The 21,774-nt window shown below is 42.8% G+C and overlaps 1 long non-coding RNA gene across 2 annotated transcripts; it reads left to right on the top strand.

Annotated features, from left to right (window-relative positions):
* The first annotated feature begins 13,516 nt into the window (after positions 1 to 13,516).
* LOC307229736 lies at positions 13,517 to 20,948 on the top strand. Of its 2 annotated transcripts, XR_013844140.1 has the most exons (6): positions 13,517 to 13,551; positions 15,052 to 15,185; positions 17,584 to 17,723; positions 18,916 to 19,145; positions 19,962 to 20,075; positions 20,783 to 20,948. It is a non-coding gene; the product is annotated as an uncharacterized lncRNA (long non-coding RNA). The 2 variants fall into 2 exon arrangements; XR_013844139.1 differs by lacking the exon at positions 15,052 to 15,185.
* Positions 20,949 to 21,774: the final 826 nt, after the last annotated feature.

Raw genomic sequence — 21,774 nt, 5'->3', positions numbered from 1 at the left:
AATAAAGAAGTTGTCAGACATGCCATTCCCCTGGCTGAAAATGAAAAATGTCAGTTAAGGAAAAACATGCCGCGCAGCAGACAGAAAATGGAGAAAAACAAAATCCACCATTCATCACGAGATCTACAAAAATGCACTAACTAACTATAACAGGACCATTCGCCTAGCCAGAAAAACATACTTCTCTAATATCATTTCAAACAATGCTGGAAACTCCAGAGTTCTCCTCACCACTATCGATCAGCTACTAAACACTGTCCCCCTCTCCCCCCCACTATCATCAACCGATAAATGTGAAGAACTGGCTCAGTTCTTCAAGAACAAGTTCATTTCGATCAGAGCTAATATCACTAGCAGTGGATCTGTTACAGATACTGACAGGCCCTGCAATATAACCATGAGTAAGTTCACTTGCATCACAATGGGTGAACTACGCAAAAAAGTCACTCAAAGCAAATCAACCACATCAGATGTCGATCACATACCCACAACGTTCTTTAAGCAAGTATTTGATAGTATCTCAAGCCCGGTACTGGACATCATAAACACGTCCCTTACAACTGGTGTCTTCCCAGACAGCTTCAAAACAGCCGTAGTAAAGCCTAAACTAAAGAAACCCAACCTGGACTACAACACACTAGCAAATTATAGGCCAATATCAAATCTTCCATTCATTAGCAAAGTACTAGAAAATAAAGTCTCAATCCAATTAAACTAATTTCTAACAGAAAATAACATACTAGAAAACTTTCAGTCGGGTTTCAGAAGACATCACAGTACTGAAACTGCCCTTACAAAATTAATCAGCGATCTCAGAACAAACTCGGATGCAAATAAAGTGTCTATCCTTATCCTTTTGGATCTTAGTGCGGCCTTTGATACCGTTGACCACGACATCCTAATAAATCGACTTGAAAAACATATTGGCTTCTCCGGGTGTGTCTTAAATTGGCTCAAGACATATATCAGAGGGAGGAAGTTCTACTTTAGTCTGGGGAGCAATGTATCAGAGAAATACGAAAGCTGTTACGGAGTTGCACAAGGGAGCTGCCTAGGCCCCCATTTCTCACTCTATATGCTACCACTTGGTGACATCATTAGAAAATACAATGTAGACTTCCATAGCTATGCAGACGACACAACTGTACATATCCACCGAACCAAACGATAGAACAGCAACAACATCCATTACAAGCTGCCTGCTGGCAATAAATAAATGGATGAATACAAATTTCCTCAAATTAAATGAAGACAAAACTGAAGTTCTTCTTATTGGTCCCAAATCAAAAAGAGAGATACTAACAAAAAACCTAGGAAGCCTAACTTCCTGGATCAAACCTGAGGTAACCAGTCTTGGTGTCACCCTCGACTCAGACCTAAATTTCAACTCACATATGAACAAAGTGACCAAAACAGCTTTCTTCCACCTCAGGAACATAGCAAAGGTACGACCATACATAAATCAAAATGATGCTGAGAAGCTAATTCATGCGTTTATATATAGCCGACTAGACTACTGCAATGCCCTTTTCACTGGCTTACCAAAGAAAACGACTGGCAGACTCCAACTTATCCAAAACTCTGCAGCTAGATTACTAACCAAAACAGAGGCGAGAGCACATTACCCCAGTTCTAGCCACCCTACACTGGCTACCCATAACTTTTAGAATTGATTTTAAGGTCCTGCTACTCACATACAAAGCCCTTAATGGACAAGGACCTAGCTACATTGCAAACTCACTAACAAATTACACACCAGCCAGAACACTCCACTCATCTGACTCAGGGCTATTAGAGATCAATAGAAGCAGTAAAAAATTGATTGGTGATGCAGCCTTTGTTAAATATGCCCCAAAACTATGGAATACACTACCCACAAATATCAGAGAAGCAAACACATTGGATATATTCAAAAGGCAGCTTAAAACATCTCTTCACCAAAGTATTTCACTAACTCCCCCATCCTTGCACTATGATCTGACACTCCGATGTGCACTTTTAATACTACTAAACTTTAAATTTATTTTCTTAATCATTATTCTTTCTCCCCTGACTCCTCCTGTATGTTGTGTAATGAAAATCATGGTAAATGAAGTAACCTATCAAAGCACTAGGCTCTGATATGATGCAAATTAATATGTTTGTGTATGTATGAAACCAGATCATGATAACTAAAAGTAACCTATTAGAACACTAGGATCTAATACGATAAATTAGTATGTTCATGTCTGTTGTGCAACTAGATTATGATAACTCAAAGTAACCTATCAGAACACCAGGATTGGATACGATGATTATTGTTTATACTTTCTATATTTCTAACTGTCTTCCATAATAACTGCACTTGCCACTTGCCTATTGTTTTTAAACTACTGATGTGAAGCACTTTGCGCTGCAATCCTTGTATGAAATGTGCTATACAAATAAAGTTTTATTATTAATTTGACGGCGAGAAGCTCCCTATTCCCGATGTCGTAGTTCCTCTCGGCCAGGGTCAAACGCCTGGAGAAGAAGGCACAGGGATGCAGTTTCTGACCTCCCTGAAGTCGAGGTACTCGGCCGGGACCCCCAACATGTTGGGTGCGGAGCTGGAGCTGGTGGATGGCTGAGGTGCGGCGGCTTGATGATGCATGCAGGACTCCATTCCAGAATAGCCCCTGTGGTCCAGTCGAGGTGTGGGTTGTGACGCCGGAGCCAGGGGAACCCCAGGAGGAGAGGGTGACGAAGTGAGTGCAGGATGCAGAACTGTATCGTCTTGTGGTGGTTGCCGGACAGGAGCATGCGGATGGGAACCGTCTGATGGGTGACTGTCCCCAGGAGGCGGCCATCCAGGGCAGTGGCAGGAACCGGAGAGGGCAGGAGAACTCGGCCAACACCCAGCTGCCGTGCTAGGTTATCGTTGATGATGTTAACATCGGAACCAGAGTCAATAAGTATTGCGAGGGAATGTGAGCCTTGGGGCAGCAGCAGCCGAGCCTGGAACAGGGGGCGTAGGTTGGAGGGGGATTTGGAGGTGTGGCTCACCAGGAACTCCTCCCTCACTGGCGAGCCCGGCCCTTTTACCGGACACCCGGAAATGTAGTGTCCAGCTGGACCGCAGTAGAGGCAGAGGTTCCCCACCCGGCGTCTCTCCTTCTCCTCCGGGGTGAGGCTGGCCCGGCCAACCCGCATGGGAGAGGCCTCACTCGTGGGTTGATGGGCTGGAAGAGCTGGCAGCCCGGAGGAACCTGGAAGGCGGGTTGCTGGGCGGCGCTCCACTTGCCTCCGACGCCTCTCTTGCTGCCGGGCCTGGATGCGTCGGTCGATACGGGAAGCAAGCTCAATGATGCTATCGAGAGAGGTGGGCAGGTCGTGGGAAACTAGCTCATCCTTCATGTACTCTGTTAATCCCATCAGGAACGCGTCAATCTGGGCTGCCGGGTTCCACTCGCTCAGTCGAGCCTGGGTGCGGAAGTCGATCACGTAATCGACCACGGAGCGGGACCCTTGACTGAGAGCCAGGAGACCACCAGCAGCATCGGGACCTCGTGATGTCACCCCGAACACCTTGCAGAGCTCGGCCGCGAAGGCGTGGAAGGAGGAGCAGGCTGGTGTGTGTCGTTCCCACTCGGCCGTTCCCCACAGCCGAGCACGGCCCGTCAGGTGGTTTACAGCGAACGCCACCCTGGCATCCTCGGAGGCGAAGGTGTGGGGCTGCAGAGCAAAGAGGATGGAACAGTTCATGATGAACGGACTACAGCCGTCTGCGTCTCCGGCGTAGCGTTCTGGAACCCCCACCCGGGGCTCCAGGGAGTACCCAGGCTGGGCCGGTGCTGGTGGGTCCGGGGAAGCAGGCGGCAGGATGAACTGACCGAGAGCGATGGTGAGCTGCTGGACCTGGGTGGCTAGTGTGGCGAGCCCTTGCTCCAGGTTAGCCGCTGCTAGCCGAACATCGGCTGAGGTGGAGGCTAGGACAGCCTACTGGTGTTGGAGCTGTGATTCCACCCTTCCCAGGCGTGCCAGCGACTCGGGGTTGTGTGCTGGGTCCATTGTTGGCCAGATTGTACTGAAACGGTTGTGGTAAGGACCCAATTTGCAGCACAAAGACAGGCAGGGATATTTGGTATTGTCTTTTATTTGTAGAGCAGACAGAAGACAGGCAGGGAGCAGGCAGAATACGTCATCGGGGACAGGCAGGTTCGATAACGAGGAGTACAGACAGAAGACAGGCGGAGGGGCAGGCAGGATACATGGTCGGAGCGAGGCAGAGTCGGTAGCGGGGAATCAGTCCGGAGAACGCTGGAGAGTCTGGTGCAAGCATCAAAGACAATATGGCAATGGGTGACTGGTGAGAGAGGCATATATAGTGGTTAGATTGCAGATCTGGAACAGCTGTGTGCGCAGGTGAATAGAGTTGGACTAATGGGACAGTTAAGGAGAGGGAGGGGAAGTTAGAAGAAGGCGGATCATGACAGAGATAAGGGTAACGCCAGGGGGCTTAACAAAGCATTGTGGCTTGTTTTATAGCTCAGTACTCTTGCTATAAACGTGATGATTTAGGACATGACATTGCCCTTATAGCACCAACGATAAAATGCAGATCTAGTTATTAAATACATTTATGTAATTCGCTGGTTGGAGTTGCAGATGTCATAGATGGCATCATATTAAAATCACTGTCCCACCTAAGTCATTCAGCCTATTGACCAATCATAATGACCCATACAAAATCGATTTTGTTGGTACATCTATCTTTCTATCTGTCTGTCTGTCTGTCTGTCTGTCTGTCTGTCTGTCTGTCTGTATCTAGCTATCAGCACAAACCGAGTCTTCACGGACACTAAATAAATTAACATATTAGAGAATTTCCCCACATAGCCCCGCCCCAGTATCATATGATGTCTTTGTGACATCACAACTCTTCCCCCTATAAAGGACTGGGAGCGCCTAACGGGTTAGGGCAGCTCTCGTCCTCTCAATTCTGGCGGCTTCGGTTAGGGGCAGTTTCCAGGTTAAAAAGGTGTATGCGATGAGAGCTTTGCTCCTCGACCTAAAAGTAGGATCAAATCTGATGGGAGTGGGAGAGCACACACACACACACACACACACACACACACACGCTATGGCGGTAATGCAACGTTATAACTGGAGACGAGCCCCTGTTAAAACACAAGAAGAAATAGAAGATGAAGAGGAAGAAGAAGAAGTATGATCAAATTTGCATCACTGAGAGTTTTTGGTCAGTTAGAACTGATTCTACTTTTGAGCCCTGTCCCTGCTTTATCCCTCATCGCTATTATCTTTCATAGTTAAGCCCTGTCAGGAGACAGGGCTTTAGATGAGAGCAAACCATTAACTTTTAGTTACTAACCACCAGCCTACTTTGCTGGCCATTGTCATATTACAAGCATTCTTGTACGATTAAAAAAATAATTTTGAAAATGTCCATAAAAAACATCCTTAGCTTGGCTTGACAGATGAAAGCCAGAGCAAAGAAGTTGATATATCATAGAGGTGTTCAACATAAACTGTCCCTTCTTGGTTAAAAAAATGGTTTTTCATTTTTCAAAAAATTTGGCATTCATCAATATGTTCTGGAATTCGTTTTTACTGTACGAACAATTTTAGAACGGCCTTAGACACAAATCAAAAGGGCCTCAGTCAGGGTAAATTATATTGCCAATTTAAAACTAAATGTATTTGCACATTATTATGTGGAATCACAATTATCGAAAAATATAAATATATAGATATAGATATAATGAAAAAAACACCAATGAAGTAAAATAATAGGGGTTAAATTGTTATTATTAGTAGTAAATATTGTTTATATTTCGTATCCATAGATATCCAATTTAATAATAATAATAATAATAATAATAATAATAATAATAATAATAATAATCGAACCCCTATTATTATACTTCATTGGTTGTTTTTTTTTTGTTGTCGAAGTCTATATTTTATATTTTACTATAAACATTCTATTACTGTAGTGTATCACAATCGCTGCTTGAAACTTTGGATTCTAAGTGCTTCTTAACTTGCTATGGAGTGGTAATTTTATAATATAAGCATTACATTTTGTGTAGTTTGGATTCCTGACAACGCGCCTTGAGATGGAATGGATGAACCAGAAGATGGTTGTATACACACCTCTTAAGGTACAACCCCTTGATAATGTTGAGCTGCGTGCAAAGTTTAGATGTTAATGTATGTAACATAATGAAGCACATGGTTTTATCTATGTTATTTTGTGCAGAAGTTTTGTTTGAAGCCCCAGTGTATGAACAGACTATGCAGTTCTGCTGGCAAATATCATATTATACCCAACAAGCAAGAAACACTCTACACTGTCTTGTTTGAAGTTTCAAATGGATGATCTCGGCCAGGATTTGGATGAGGGCCATACTCCCCTCACCGCGAACGGCGCGTCTAACATGGAGGTCGTCCTGGATGAGGAGACAAGGGCAGGACCCCCCAATGTGCGATCAGGTAAGAGAATTCAACCTCGACTGGAGTCGAACTGGTCACATTCATCAACACCAACTCAGTTAAGCACTAAACTGTTTTTTTTTCTCTCTCTCATCTCAGATCACAACAGGAAGAAAGAGAGATTCATAAACCGTATCTACAGGCTGATGAGAGCCCTTTTCTGCTGCTGCCGCCGCCTGCCACAGGACACAGATTAAAACACACTCTACATCTTATCATTAGGAGCAGTAGAAGTTGCGGATCTAGTGGTAGTAAGGGGCGGCTGGTATAAATGGCCTAACAGGGCCAAGCCCTCTCTATATTGAAAAAAAAATACAGAGAAAATAAGTTTATAATAAAATACCCTTGAAGAGCACTTACAGTGTGTCCTCTTATTCCACATCAATAACTACCTAGAAACAGATTATTTCGAATTTTGGTGCAATAACACCACAGGGTGGTCATAAGAAAAACACAGGGTCTGAGTCAATGGTGGGACAAAAATAAAAATAATAATAAATGAAATAATGAAAATATGAAAGAGTTATATTTTTCTAAACATGAATCATTATCCTATTAGATTTAGAAACTTTGAACAAACATTTCCCGACATTTACTTAGTCATGTCAAATAAGTGCTTACAAAGATTTTATTTTATTTTTTCATTTTCTCTGCCCCCCTTGCAATTCCCCCGCGCCTCACGAGGGGTGCACGCCCCACGGTTTGAATACCACTGGTCTGAGTAATGTCAGGTTGGAGCTGGAGGAACTAATTACTTACTAGCCTCTTACAGCGTTCTGTGTTGCATAAATGACGTAAATCCCATAGTGACACCCCCCCTTCTGAGTTGTTGTGCATTGGGGCTTCATTTATCCTGCCCCTTAACTTGTTTGGTGGAAATAAATTAATTCCATTGCTGAGAAGTGATGCAAAGTTTGGCTCTGTATCGGTGAGCGTTTTGACTCAGTGAGTGCCTGTGTGCAGCATACGAAAACATCTGGGGCTCTCCTCAGGCCTCTTTGGGGTATCCGGCAGAATTGTTTTTACATTTAAACACTGACATCACCATTTTAAAGAAAGCAAGCAAATACAAACTGAAAGGCCAGATCATCCCAGACAAAGTCTACCTTTTTTTTTTCTTTTACAAATAACAAAAAAATAACATGGTTTGCCGTGATTTATCCCAGTGTTTTGTTGATCTGTATCGCTCCTCTCTGTCTCTTTGCTGTTGTGGCAGGTCTGCCTGCCACACGCCCCCCGAGTGCCTTTTTCAGGGCAGAGACACAGGCGATGGGGTTGAAAAGTACCAGTTTATTGGAGAGACTGGGCAAGATGGAACAAGCCCGGAGCAGATGGACAACATGTCATGACAACGGCGCCTCTCCTGTGGGTGTGGGGATGGGGGTTTTACCTGTTACTCATTGATTGCTCGTTGATTACTCTAACGAGCAACAGCCCGATCCCGGCCCAATTACCTAGACCCAAGACAGGTATGGCTGCTTAAACCATACCACCCCCACAACACAGCTGTCCTCTATTCTTACTGTACGGTCCAACCCTGTTAGTCAAATTAGTTATTAGTGCAAGAGGAAAGAGTAAACATTAGTCTGTCACACACACACACACACACACACACACACACACACACACACACACACACACACACACACACACACACACACACACACACACACACACACACACAAACACAAACACATAAACACTGGCAGAGAACGAGTGAAAAAGTAAGGGAGAGACCGTCCTCCATCAGGTCCCCCCGTTCTCTTATTGCTGTTTATTGTGTGCCTGTTATTTTTTTTTTGTCCCTCTTTTTATTTTATTTTCGTCTGATCTTTGTTATGTCCTCTCTTGTCGCTGTCATTGTAATGCCTGTCCTCCTTAATTCGAGCTTTCTTTCTACATTTTTCATCGTCCTTTCTGTCTGACTGTAATGAAGGTTTCTGATTGTCTCCTCCTTTTTCTTTAGGATTTTGATCTCGCGATGCCACCTATTTCCTGCATCTAGTAATGAAGTGTTCCACTGATTCCTCCTCTTGGCAATAGTCGCATAAATCTGTAAGGCGTATTCCTACTCGTTTTAAAGTTTTATTTAGTTGTCCCAACCTTAGTCTTGTCATCACCACTACTTTTTTTCCTATTGCCACTTATAACTCTTTGTGCATTGATCCTCTTCTAAATCTGCTATAAATGTATCCCCTTCGTCTCTCCATCCCAATATTCTTGCCATTCTTGGTCTACCTTTCTCCAAATTATGCCTTCAACTACAGATTTACTTAGCGGAATTTCCATTTCTACCGTGTCTTTTAACAAGGCTCACTTCGCCGATGTAACCACAGCCTCATTCCCCTTCAGCCAAACATGAGCAAGAACCCACATAAATGTAATATAAATACCCATCTTCATCTTCAGTCAACATCTCCACTGTGCAAACTCCCAGCATGTTGGACCTGCGTTGATAAATCTCCACTTTCTTCTTTTACTTCTTTCTTGGGATCCTTGGATCCATCTGAATATTTGTGAACAAAAATTATTTGTATTCTGCTTCTGCCTGACTATTTAAAGCATAAACCAAATCAACTCCATTCTTCTCTTTCCTTTTTAATTTTAGCAAATACAAACTTCCGCTTCCGGAACTGTGAGCAACCATGGTTCAAGCACAGGTATCAATCACCACAGTAGAATTGATCCTCATCCCATGTACTCCCATTTATTCTGCAAGGGAATTGCTGCTTCCTTCTAATTTGCAATGGCATTTCTCCCACCTCCACCTGTATAGCAGACACTGGCAAAGTTTTAAAAGCCCCGCTACATATTCTCTTCTGCTTGAGCTTGGGTTAGGGTTATCCCTCTACCATACATTGTTAGTTGTATCTTAAATCATTTTCCTGGTAAAGAAGACAGCTTGCGTTTTCTCATTAGAAAAACGAAAACCCCAATTAAATGCCCACTGCTCCGCCACATCAATTGCTTATTGTACTTTTTGTAGTGTACTTTTCTGTACTTTCCACAGAGCCCCATCATCAGCAAATAAAGACCTCCCTATACCCACCTGTACTCTGGAAAAGAAGCATCATTGATCATGATAGAAAATAATAAACGTGTGATGTTACATGGACCGTAGGTGAGCATTGTGGCATCTCCTAGTGGTTACTTTGAAGATTGCTGTCAGCTGAATGTACATGTTCTCTATTGGTCATTTGTGATCACATGGGTTGGGTGATAGTTAGATACCAGCCATTTTGTGTTGCCCAGTAAAGTGCCCCACATCTTTCTCTGTTTAATCCTTTTCATCCCCCCGAGTTGAGCCTTGGAGAAGCTTTGTTTGTATTTTGTTTTTTTCATAGAGTTTCTGGAAAAGCATTGTAGGTAGGCAAGTTGATGAAAATAAACAAGTAAACAGCCCTTAACTTACTTTCCCATCTGAGTCATTATTTAAGCCTTTCAATGCTTAGTACATCTGTTTAGCTATCCGTCACTTTGTGTAGAGCCACGTTCATGGGGGACAGAATAGTGAAAAAAGCCAAACATGGAGGGTTATTTGTTTGGGCTCCTCAATTATCATTTACACGAAGGAGTTCTATGTGTGAACGCAAATGTCCGAATCATTTGGACCGGACATTAACCAGAATTTACCAGCCAGCACCCTAGTTTAAAGTCTGTGATGTTCGATTGAGCGGTATGTGTGAACAGAGCGGGTGATTGTTCGGAGAATTCACAGCGAGTGGGCCTGTCGCGTATTGATGACATCTTTATCACGCGCCAGTCATTTACCTTTGTGCAGATCTTCGTGCACAGAGCGAAGCTGCTTCGGAATCCTTTGCATTCCTTTCCACTCTTTCATTTATATGGCAGATACGTTAATACATGGAGTATCAATGCAAAAAAGTCAATTATTGATTTTATTATTATTTTTTAACCTGTACTGTCAGCATGCTGGGCATACAACACCAAGTATTTGTATGCCATTGCATCTAGGACAGAGTTAGTCTGCAAGTGGAGTTCAAGTCCTCAACCTGCAATGCCACTCTTTATTCATTCTTTAATCATCTTGATTTTGAATCTTGAGTCAAGAACTGCTACAATAACTCTGTCCAGCTTTTTGTTATACAGAGCAGCCACCAATCCCCCTCTTTGGAGAACGATCTTACCATGTTTTGGTCTTTAAACAACAACAACAACAACAACAACAATCACCACGGATGAGACAAATACATGCAAGCGGAATTAGAGGCCTGGACATAGGGGTGATAGAGGAGTCCACGAGTGACTGGTCTAGCCCCATCTTGCTGGTGGGTAAGCCTGATGTGTCGGTCCGGCTCTGCACGGACTACCGAAGGGTGAACTTTGACATAGTGTCAAAGTTTGCTGCCTACCCAATGCCCTGGGTTGATGAACTTCTCGACCGGTTAGGTATGGCTTGTTTTTTCATGAAACAAGGGCTACTGGTAGATTCCTTGTTCCAGGAGTCCAAGGAAAAGTCGGCATTCTCCACTCCGTTCGGGTTGTACTACTTTCGCACACTTACATTTGGGTTTTTCGGTGCCCCAGCCACCTTTCAGAGACTCATGGACCACATTCTGCGTCCGCATGTAGCATACACCGCAGACTACCTAGATGATGTAATCATTCACAGTGACACCTGGGAAGGGCATATGCAGCATGTGGGCACAGTGCTTGAGACCCTTAGGCAGGCGGGGCTCACCACCAACACAAAGAAGTGTGCTGTGGGGCGGAGAGAGGTACGGTATCTGGGGTACCACTTGGGTGAAGGCCTTCCGACTGACCCCAGCTTTGTCAGTCAGACGGCTCCCCGGCCTAAGTCAGGCGGTGGGGGTATGGGGCGGACCAAGGGGTGTGTTTAAGCTGCGGCTGCAGACGGCAGCATGCCTTCCTTTCCTGCGGCCGCCCAGCTGCCCTGAGTCGGCCAAATCAGTGCCGCTGATTGGTCCGATGCGGGGCAGGGAGCTTTCTTAATGTTTTGTCTGTCTTGCAGAGTGGATCAGCAAACAGGCTCGTCAGCCGACCAGGATTTAAATATACAATATAATTATCATTGTCATCTGAGAACGGTCTGAAAAGTTCCTAAATCTATGCTCTGTGATTATATGCGGGGATGTTTAAAGTAGACTCTCTCTGACTGCGTCAGACCAGGTGTAACTGAAAATCGGGGATTCTTATTTTAACTGCTCTCCTTTTGCAGGGATGGGGGCTGCACTGGGCTCGGGTTGGGAGGAGGGTGAGTTAGAGTTAAAGTTGGTGTTTGAGGAACATCCCCCGCATCATTTCCGCTGCTTGCTGCCTGGGAGAGAGTGGAGGAAGCGCCGGCACTCCTGCTGTATGATTGGCTGTTCATGTCACATGGTTGTTTCTCTGCTCTGTACGATCGGCTGTCATAAAATCTCATAAATGTATCATAGTTATCGCAGGAGATTTTATTGTGAAGATTATCAACATTGTTTTATCACCCAGCCCTATGTGATAATTTGCTATCATTCCTCTACTTTCAAGATAAGTCTCTGAATGACCCCTATTCTAAATGCTTCCCCGTTATAAAATAGATCTGATCTTTCCCCAGATGGTAATCTGGATTTATTTATTTATTATGATATCTTTTCAAAAACCCATTTGCCCCCATTGCAAGGGGGGCATCTTCTTCCCATGTCAGTCCCACTAATCCCAAATGATGCCCTGCTGCCATCAATTGAACTTCCGCTGTACTGTTCCCACTAGGGGTGGGTGGACTGATTCCAAAATGATTGATACAACCGATACTACAAATTGTGCCCAAAGAATGAGAATTGTACAATACTATGTCTCGTTTCGAAGATCGATTCTAGTGTCAGTAGGATCGATGCCAAAAAAGGATCAGTTTCTCTCTCAAAACTAAGTTAAATTGCTTTTTTAAATATTCTACGTATATATTTCCTTACTTACGGCTGCTCGGTGCATGGTGAGCTGGGATCCTTTCCACACCACGCCCATTTGGATGCTGCGCATCCAGAAATGTCTCACTTTGGTAAAAACACTAAGAGCCAAGCACGATCAGACTTTTGTATGTTGCGGCAGTCGCCCCCTCAACACGCCCCGTTGGAGCGCGAAAAAATAATTTCATGACGAATAACAAAAGCATATTTGAATGGAGCAGAAATATTTTTTTTGTTTCATATTGTATCATACAAATTAAATTGAAATATATGTGTATTTCAATTTGTATAGAGTCTGAGTCTGTATAAAGTTGTGAAATGATTTATTAATTACATACTATTTCATTAGTAGTGTTATTTCTGTTATACAACTAGGATAGTAATTATTTAACCATCAATATGACGAAAAATGTAAAAATGTTCTTTTACATGAATAAAGGTGTTCTGGAAATCAGCCGTTTGGAAGCGGCAACAGACGGCTCTTATTGCTGAGCTGAGCCAAATGATCCGATTCCTTAGTGTCGTGTCACGCACGGCAACATACCCCACCTCCCCTCCCCGATATCGGTGATTCTTCCCTGGTATTTCTTTGGTATCGGATCGAAACCTCATTATGCGGTGCCGCCCACACTACGCACGACTCCTGCGATAAAGCGTTCGTCAGCGTTTCGTTACGTGCCGTGTAGGAACTCACCTTCAACGAAAGTTCCGCTCTGCGACAGTTATGTTAAAAGCAGCTGCTGTGCAGAAAGACCAACGCTCGTCTGACTAGAAAAGAAATGAATAGACTCAAAACATTCGGGGCTTCATTGGGCTTCACGACGCCGCTGCCTGTTCGAACATGTTAGTTTTATATCGATAAAAAAAAAAAATGAGAGCGACATAATAAATAATATCGTTAAAGAAGTCAAACGAAATCAATTAGATACAAAATTAATAAAGAAATGAATTAACTAATAAATTAATTAAATACAATGTATTTATTTATCTATCTATTGATTTAATAATAAAGAAAATCCGCATATATAAATAATAATAATAAAGAGTTTGCTGTGGAAGCTGATTGGAGGATTTGGGGGTATATATAACGTCACTTCCCTTTTCCGGCCTCTTTTACCCTGCGTCGCAGAGCGCCGCGCGGCGTTTCGTCATGGTGAGAAGCGATCAATGTTATTTCTTGTTAATTTGACATTAACCGCCAGTGTGACGCTCCACGAATTAACGACACGTCGGAAGTTAATACAAACATTCCCCTTGTTCGCTTCAACTCGGTAATATATCGGTGCCAGACCAGTGTCTAAAGCGCGCCGGGCTTTCTAATACACAGGCACGCGGCACAACCCAGGTATGCAGCACGTGTACGTGGATAGTCGTAGGTTAGCGCCCTTTCCCGGATGCTCAACATGGAAATATTGATTATAGCCTCTATGGATCAATGGAGTTGGGTGGAATTGTGTGGCAAGCAGCTGTGCACCTTGACGGTTAGTTTAGAGGGTTCATTAAACCTATATGTTAGCGGTTTGCGATCCAGAATCTGAAGCACCCTGTAGCCTTTCTAGTCGAGCCTCTAGTTGTGATCTGACGACTGCAACTGACTCAAACTCGCCTTCTGAAGCGCAGACATGGCCTTTTCAATATGACGTTCAACACCGTAATTGGAACCCTTCCGACTACATATCTGCCTGCATCGTGTAACAATCGGTTATTGGAATAATGCTTAAAGAACCTCATCAAATAATGTATACAGTGATTAAACTAAAACCTTTATGTTTGACTTACTCTTGAAGTATTTTTTCAAATCCACATGTTATGATGGTAACGACCAATCCAAACTGTCTCCTGATGATCAATAATACAATTTGTAATTATTGAAAGGTTCACTTTTTTTATAGTTGGTTCTTGATGAGATATTGTAAAAAGCCTATTTACATTTGTCGACCTAACCGAATTCAGTTGGTGTAACGCACAGTAAATGAGGTGGCAATTTAGTGAACGATAATGGTGTTCTGACAGGAATCCGCCTAATTCATGGACGTGCGGTCAGGTGAGGCAGAGCCTCATCTCAGATCGCGCACTCCCTCACAAACTGGGTTGAGAGCATGCGCCTTTTGCTTTCTCACGGTTTGTCACCAAAGTAATGTTTGTGGACACTTGTATGTCCTCACTTTCCATAAAGTTGCTAATGTATTTCATGCGTGTCTATAACATTTAGTCTTGCTTATCTGACATAAAACCGCACTGAAAAACCCATGAGGTGAGGCAGCCCATACCTCTGCCTCACTGAAGGGGGTGTGTGCGTCACACACAGGGGTTTAAACTTTTCAGGTATGCTTTCCTCCGCTGTGGCGCAGTCAAGTGCGCTACAGCGGTCCGTCAATTTTTATATTTTTATAGATTCTATATCCAAGCTTAAGAAAATCTGGACTTTCAATCAAAACATGAAGTGGTAAATAATGAAAGACCAATGCCAGAGCTAAAAGGTTTGCTTCAAACAACGGGACAGAAGATAACTCTCTTTTCAAATGGAGTGGTACAACCAAAAAGACTGGCTGTGCTATGAGAAACCGCCTTTTCTGCTTTCCCTGTCTTTTGTTCTCAACATGCGACAATGTCTGGACTAACACAGGATTTTGTGTCTTGAAAAATCTTCCAGGAAACCTCAGCAATCATGAAAGATCAACTACTCACATTCAAAGCCAAATTGCTTTGAAAACTTTTGGATCCTCAAGAATAGTTTTGGCTTTGAACCAACAGTGGAGACAAAATATTAGCGTCCACAATGCTAAGGTAAAGGAAAACCAAGAGATTTTAAAAGACCTCATTAATGCAACCTGCTTCCTAGCCAAACAGGAATTGGCATTCCGTGGTAACGATGGGAGTATCAGCGCTTCTAATCGTGGCAACTATCTGGAACTATTACATGCTTTTGCTGAGAAAGATGAAAGGTTAGCTAGACATTTGGAGACATCCACTGTGTTTTCTGGCTTGTCCAACAGAATACACAACTTAATTGAAGCAATCGGTGTTGTGATTAGAAATTATATCAAAAAGGAGATCAATGCTGCCCCATTTGTTGCTGTAGACGAGACAACGGATGTCACAAACAAAGCCCAGATCTGTCATTGTGCATTATGTGGCTAAAAGTGAGGTGGCATGTGAGGGAGGCGTTTTTGGGCGTTAATGATGTGAGTGATGACGGACAGACAGAGCCGCTGTTATAGCAGAGTATGTCTTGGGAGTGATGGAGAAATACGTGTCGAAAAGCCGGTAGCTCAGACTTATGACGGCGTGTCTGTGATGTCATCAGAGCTCAATGGGGTGCAGGCCAGGATTAAAGAAAAGGTGCCTGAGGCCATATTTACCCACTGTTACACACAAATTGAATCTGGTACTCTTGCAGTTGGAAAAATGCATGCCTGAGTGTAGAACTTTTTTAAAACAGCTGACGGACTAGGGACATTATTCAGTAAGTCCACGAAGCGCACCCACCTACTGGATGATGTTGTGACGCAATGTTTACCAAGAGCAGTGCCTACAAGATGACGCTCAATTTGCAGACAATAAGCATGTACCAATCTGATCTGTGTGCTTTATTCCATATTATGAGCGAAAATCCAGATAGTTGGGATAATGACACCTTAATGATGGCGGCTGGATATGAGCGGTGGCTGTCAAAAGCATCAACATGCTTTCTCGTTGTCATATGAGAACATTTTCATTGAAACCAATGCACTCTTTAGAGTGCTGCAGAACAAAGTAATGGACATTGGATTTTGTGCGCGAATCTGGGACACAATTGGAGTTGTGCAAAGCCAGAGACAGGAGTTTAACAGTTTCTATCAGTGATTTGAGCAGAAATGCGCCACACTCCGCCTGAGGGATAGTGTCCGAAGTCAAGTCAGTCAGATTAGAGGAAACAAATGTTTTATAACGTTCTGGACAATATCAGTGTTCAACTGGAAGCTAGATTTGATCATTTTGTTGAGCTAGCTCCTTGGTTTGGTCGATTGTACAAAATTTAATGACATGTCAACATTTTTATGACACCAAACTGCAGAGCCTGTTAAAATATGCCAGGTTCTTTGAATTTGAGACTAAAGGCTAATCTCATCGGACTGGATAGGTCACAAACAGTGAGGAATTTATGTATATCCCCTGGTCAGCTTCTTAGCTTTTTGGCCCAGAAGGGTCTGATGCAGTCTGTTCCTGAGGCGACAGTTACCCAGCTGGTGCTAACTATATCGGCTACAACAGCATATGTGGAAAGGTCATTCTCTCCTTTGAAAACACACAAAACATAGTCTGAATCGGACTGACCGACTACTTTCATCCTTGGCAATACTCTCCATTGAGACTGAGAGACTTTTAAAGCTAAAGGCAGATAAGGAGGACTTACACAGTCACAGATTTTTGTTCAGAAGGATAGGAGAAGGGACTTAATTTACAAGTAAAAGTAAGACCATGCTTACACTGCAGTATATCCTTTTATTTGTATTGAATGAGTATGTAATTAAATACTAATAGTAATTGTGGATTTGCGATGGCAAATTAAGAACACACGGAGGGTGCAGAGCCAATGCGCTCTTTTTCTGAGCAGCTATAAAATTAATGTTCTTCCTTGGCCAAATCTGTACCTTAACTATCTGTAAAGAATGCTGATTTGAAACACAACCAGTAGCCAATGTGCAAGCTGCCAACTGAATGGTAAATTTAAGCTACTCTATTGGTTCATATATTTGTAAATCTGACTCAATCTGACTCTGGGGAAAAAGTCAGTGCCTCAACATCCAGGAACCTCACCGCACGTCACTGGTCTAATTCTGTCAATGATTTATTTGGGCAGAAATCATAAATATTTAGTGTGAATGACTCACTTAATAATTAATTATGTCATTGATATATTTTGGTGGAATGCAAAGTGTAAATTGGCCACATTCGATAGGAATTATGCCAAATATCTTGGACTATAAGTTAGTCCTCAGTCATTTTCAGTTTGAGTCGAAGATCAACTTTCTCGCCTCTAGTCTTTCACTAAAAGTCATATCCACTGACTGGTCAAAGCACTGCTCGAAATTATATTTTCTTGCTCTGTTCAACATGGAAAGTGTGTTTGCTGCTGTTAATATCCCTGTATGTAGTAGTAGGGACACAATCTAGTCTGACACCCTTCCTCCTCTTTTCCCAGCTCTCACCAAACTGGGGGAGATGTCACAATGTCCGGAGGACTGGATGTGCTGCAGATGACGGAGGAGGCTGTAACTCATCTGGGAGGATCAAACATGTACTTCCAGATGAAGCATTATCTGTACAAGAGGAAGAACGACGGTCAGTCTGCCAATTCCAGGCTAGTTTGCAAGCCAACTGATAATTCAAACTTCCCAGGCTAAAGAAAAACCTTGCGTCGTAAATGGCATTCTACATGTTTGTGCTATCATTCGTGTCCTTTACTGTTTAAGTATTTAAAAAGGGCTTATTATGCATTTCTTTATTTCTGTCCTATGTTGCAAGGTCAGATGAACATATTGGTGTCTAATGAGGTAAACTAATGACATAGTAATCGCTGTTGGCAGAACTCTTAAATGCTCTGTTTTCAAAGGTTTTTTTCTCCTGTGTGAGCTGACGTAAGTTCATCATGGATTACATTTTGTGGTCATCTGCTCCATCGGATGAACTGCATTTCTCCAAACAAAACGAAAAAAAAAAATTATTGTCGATTTATTTTCTGCTGTTTACATGAAAAAAAACATCCCTGCGTGCAAGAGTCCTGGTGCGTCGTGGTGTCAGTTTCTCCACAAGTCTGGAGCATGGCAACAAAGTTGGGACCATCTTTTAAATTAGGCCTTGTAGAGCTAATGTCAGTGAAGATTCAGCAACTCTATTGCTTATTTCTCGTCTCAAATTTGTTCAGAAACAGATTTTAGTGTACTGTTGAGGTGAAATCGGTGAGTTTTACAGAGTCAATAAAACTGTCCGTAGTAACGCTTAAACCCCATTGGCTCAGAACTAGGGCCTTCGCTGCTCATTCACAATTAAAAAGACACAAGGTTTTTCAATAATGATTTGCAGTCCCCTTTAGTATGACTGTAAACATTTGATTTAAGAAATTGTGTTGATCTCCAAAGGCAGATACAGTGGCTTGGCGGCAACTGCATTTAAATTGTTTATCTGAACTTTTTTAAATTGTCGATACAAAGTAGGTACAGTATGAAACATTGACTATTTCAAAGCAAATATGGTAGCACACTATTAAAGCCTGACACTGAACTGTCGGTGTTACGGCGTCGGAAGTGTGCCACAGTGACCTGGCTAGGTTTTCGCTGACACCATGAGGGCTGCCGCCCGATGACCTGGCGTTTGATAGTAACCTGGGCCACAAGTCCCAGCTGGAAAACCTGCTCTTAACAAATGAGTTCAGTGCCTTCTTGTAGTCTGGGTCCTTCCCGCAAAGAAGATTCCTATTTCAGCTTTTGCAGCTAATTTATTTATTTTCTCATATGCATCTTGGTTTCCCGTGCAGAGGGCAGTTCTGAATGTTGCTGATGCCACAAGTTTCCATGGCCGCTTCACACCCCTTCACCAATCAGATCCAAGCTGCTTGCAGGAAGCCCCGCCTCCTGATGGTGACTGACCCATGTGCTGACCACCAGCCACTCAGAGGCCTCCTACGTCAATATCCCCAGAATTGCCCTGTGCAACACAGACTCACCACTCAAATATGTGGATATTGCTATCCCCTGCAACAACAAAGTAAGGTTCTGGGTGCTAGAAAGGTTATATTAAATATTGGCTATAGAATGTTCTGGACTACAGCCTTGAGTATAAAGCCCGTCCATTTTCAATCTTTTTTTGAAATACTGTATATTGACTTTGCTTACCTGAAAGTTGTATTGAACATTGAGCACACTGTTAAAGCCTGGCACTGGTCTGTCGGTGTTTAGGTGTCGGAAGTGTGCCACAGTGACCTGGCTAGGTTTCGCTGACACCATGAGGGCTGTTGCCCGATGACCTGGCGTTTGATAGTGACCTGAGCCACAGATATGAAAAAATTATGGTTTGACTTGTGCATGCCCCTTCAAAAAGCACAGTTTAACACAATGTAAGGACAACTTTGCAACAAAAATAAGCACGGAATGTGAAAATATAGGCATATTAGAACTTCAGGAGCATCAGTCGAGTCCAGGTTACTTCAATCGATGATGCTTCACGTATTGGATCACAAATCTCCCAGTTTAGTGGAATTGGATGATGTCACAAAGTGACACCCCAGTACTTTTGTTTGTCTGCTGCACAGAGCTGAGCCGCTCGCTCTTCCATGTTTATTACTTGTGTCCAAATTTGACACTGCACGTCCCATCAGGTGTGCCGTAGATCGGATGAACGGTTGACAAGATAATCAAAGCACATAGATTCCTTTCTTTTATAGGTAGATTAGATATTGTTCGCTACATTTTTGTTTTCAGTCAAATGGAACTTTGAGGACTCATCTGACATGATAGTGTAAGCTGGATAAAATAGAGTACTAATGTCACTGACAATCACTGGTGCTGTTGATTGTGTTTCAAGGGTTGTCAGTCTGCCTGACATGATGGGTGCTGACCAGAGAAGTGCTGCAAATGAGGGGAACCGTCTCCAGGTAGCAGCCTTGAGAAGTCATGCTGGATCTCTACTTCCCATGAGGTGATGGGCGTCCACCCGTGCCTTTAATCGGCTCAGGCCGTGTTAATATTATCGCAACTATATTTAAAAAAAATATATAAAATTATATCTAACAAAAAAAATGTAATTTAATTACGGCAATCAATACAATACATGTATTTGGTATTTTAACTACATCCCTCGGATTGGGCCAGATGCTATGAACTGTGGTCACCCTCACTCAACATCCACTGACAAGGAGCGTTACCTTAATATCCACTGAGGCTTAACGCTGCATTGCTGAGGTGAAATGGGAAGTGTAGTAATCAAGCACAAATGTGACGAATTGGCCAGTGACTGGCCAATCAGTGTCATATCTTCTGATTCTGTGCCGGTCAAATGTACATGCCAGATACTGTGCTCATGCACTGCACTGGTAAAAATGCTGCGATACTCAACACCCTCTCCACATTTCTGGACTCAGTATGTACAAGGGACACTGTAACCTAGATGTAAATTATATTTGTAACACTATCATTGAAATGTGACCGACAAGGTTCAAATGTGTCTGATAAAGTATTCTTTTTAGGCATCGGACAGTTTTACAACAGTGCAATTGCACTCAAACTGTAAGGATGCCAAATACCAAAAGTTACATAGTGCTGCTTTAATGTGCAAAGTTTTCTGATTGTTCTGGTGGCAGATTCTTCTTAGAGCCTAATGTTTTTTCTGCTCCTTCTCTCCCACAGAGGATTGGAGTGCCCAGCTTGCCGCTGAGGGTTGGTCTGCAACTCCTACTGTCCGGGCATCTGTCTGGGGTGGTGCTTCCTCAGATTGGTCCAAATTGTGTCCAAAGAATGAGAATTGTACAGCACTAGGAGCTTTGAAGTCAATAAAAAGATCATTCTTCTTAAACTTTTGTTTGCTTAACTTGATTTGGAATTGCATGTGATGGTAGAGTTAGAATAGTCACATATACTGACGCTTTATTCAGCATGGCCAAATTTGATGGCTATATGTTGTAGCCAAGGAGTCTGGTTTGATGGTTGCATATTGGCCTGGTATAATCACTAAATTATGATGACAATGATATAAGAACCATCCCCAAAAAATCAACCACCTGGGTGGGACTTGAATCCACAAGTGCCTTATCCATTAGCACTGGGGCAGTCTTGAATAAAACTGCCATGTCATGAAGGCAAATGTGCCATTATTGGTTGCGTAGGTTTCCTGATCTGTTTGTTTAGAAATGTACCTATTTCAAAACCTTTAACGTGCACAATCAAGCCCAATTCAGCGTGTGCACATCTGTATTGTTGCTAGGCAACAAGTGGTAAATAAATTCTTGCCACCAAAATGTTATGTTTGGCCACAGAACTTATGTCTAAGCGGAAGTCTCCAGGATATTTTGTTTTGAGATTGTTCAGGGTTTTGATTATGAATACAATGTGGTCGTGGTATCTGAACTGGTATACATAATATATATATAATGGATACATTCCGCCAATCTTTGTATGCTATTTTGTGCTGTCTATGGACTTTTACGCCGAATTAACCTGACTGGGAGTTGTACGGAAGCTCATTTCACACCTCACCTTAGGTGTATTTCGAATGATAATCTTTATTTTTTTATCCTATTCTTTGAGGGAATTTGCGGTGTTAAAGTAGGACACATCAAAACAAGTAGACACAAAATAGGATGTTTCCGCACAGTGAAAAATCAGTAAAATATAAAGAATTG

The sequence above is a fragment of the Zeus faber genome, assembly GCF_960531495.2.
Source record: "Zeus faber genome assembly, chromosome: 4".
Taxonomy (NCBI): Eukaryota; Metazoa; Chordata; class Actinopteri; order Zeiformes; family Zeidae; genus Zeus; species Zeus faber.
Note: the sequence above shows the minus strand (reverse complement) of the source record. Positions and strands in the feature narration are given on the sequence as shown.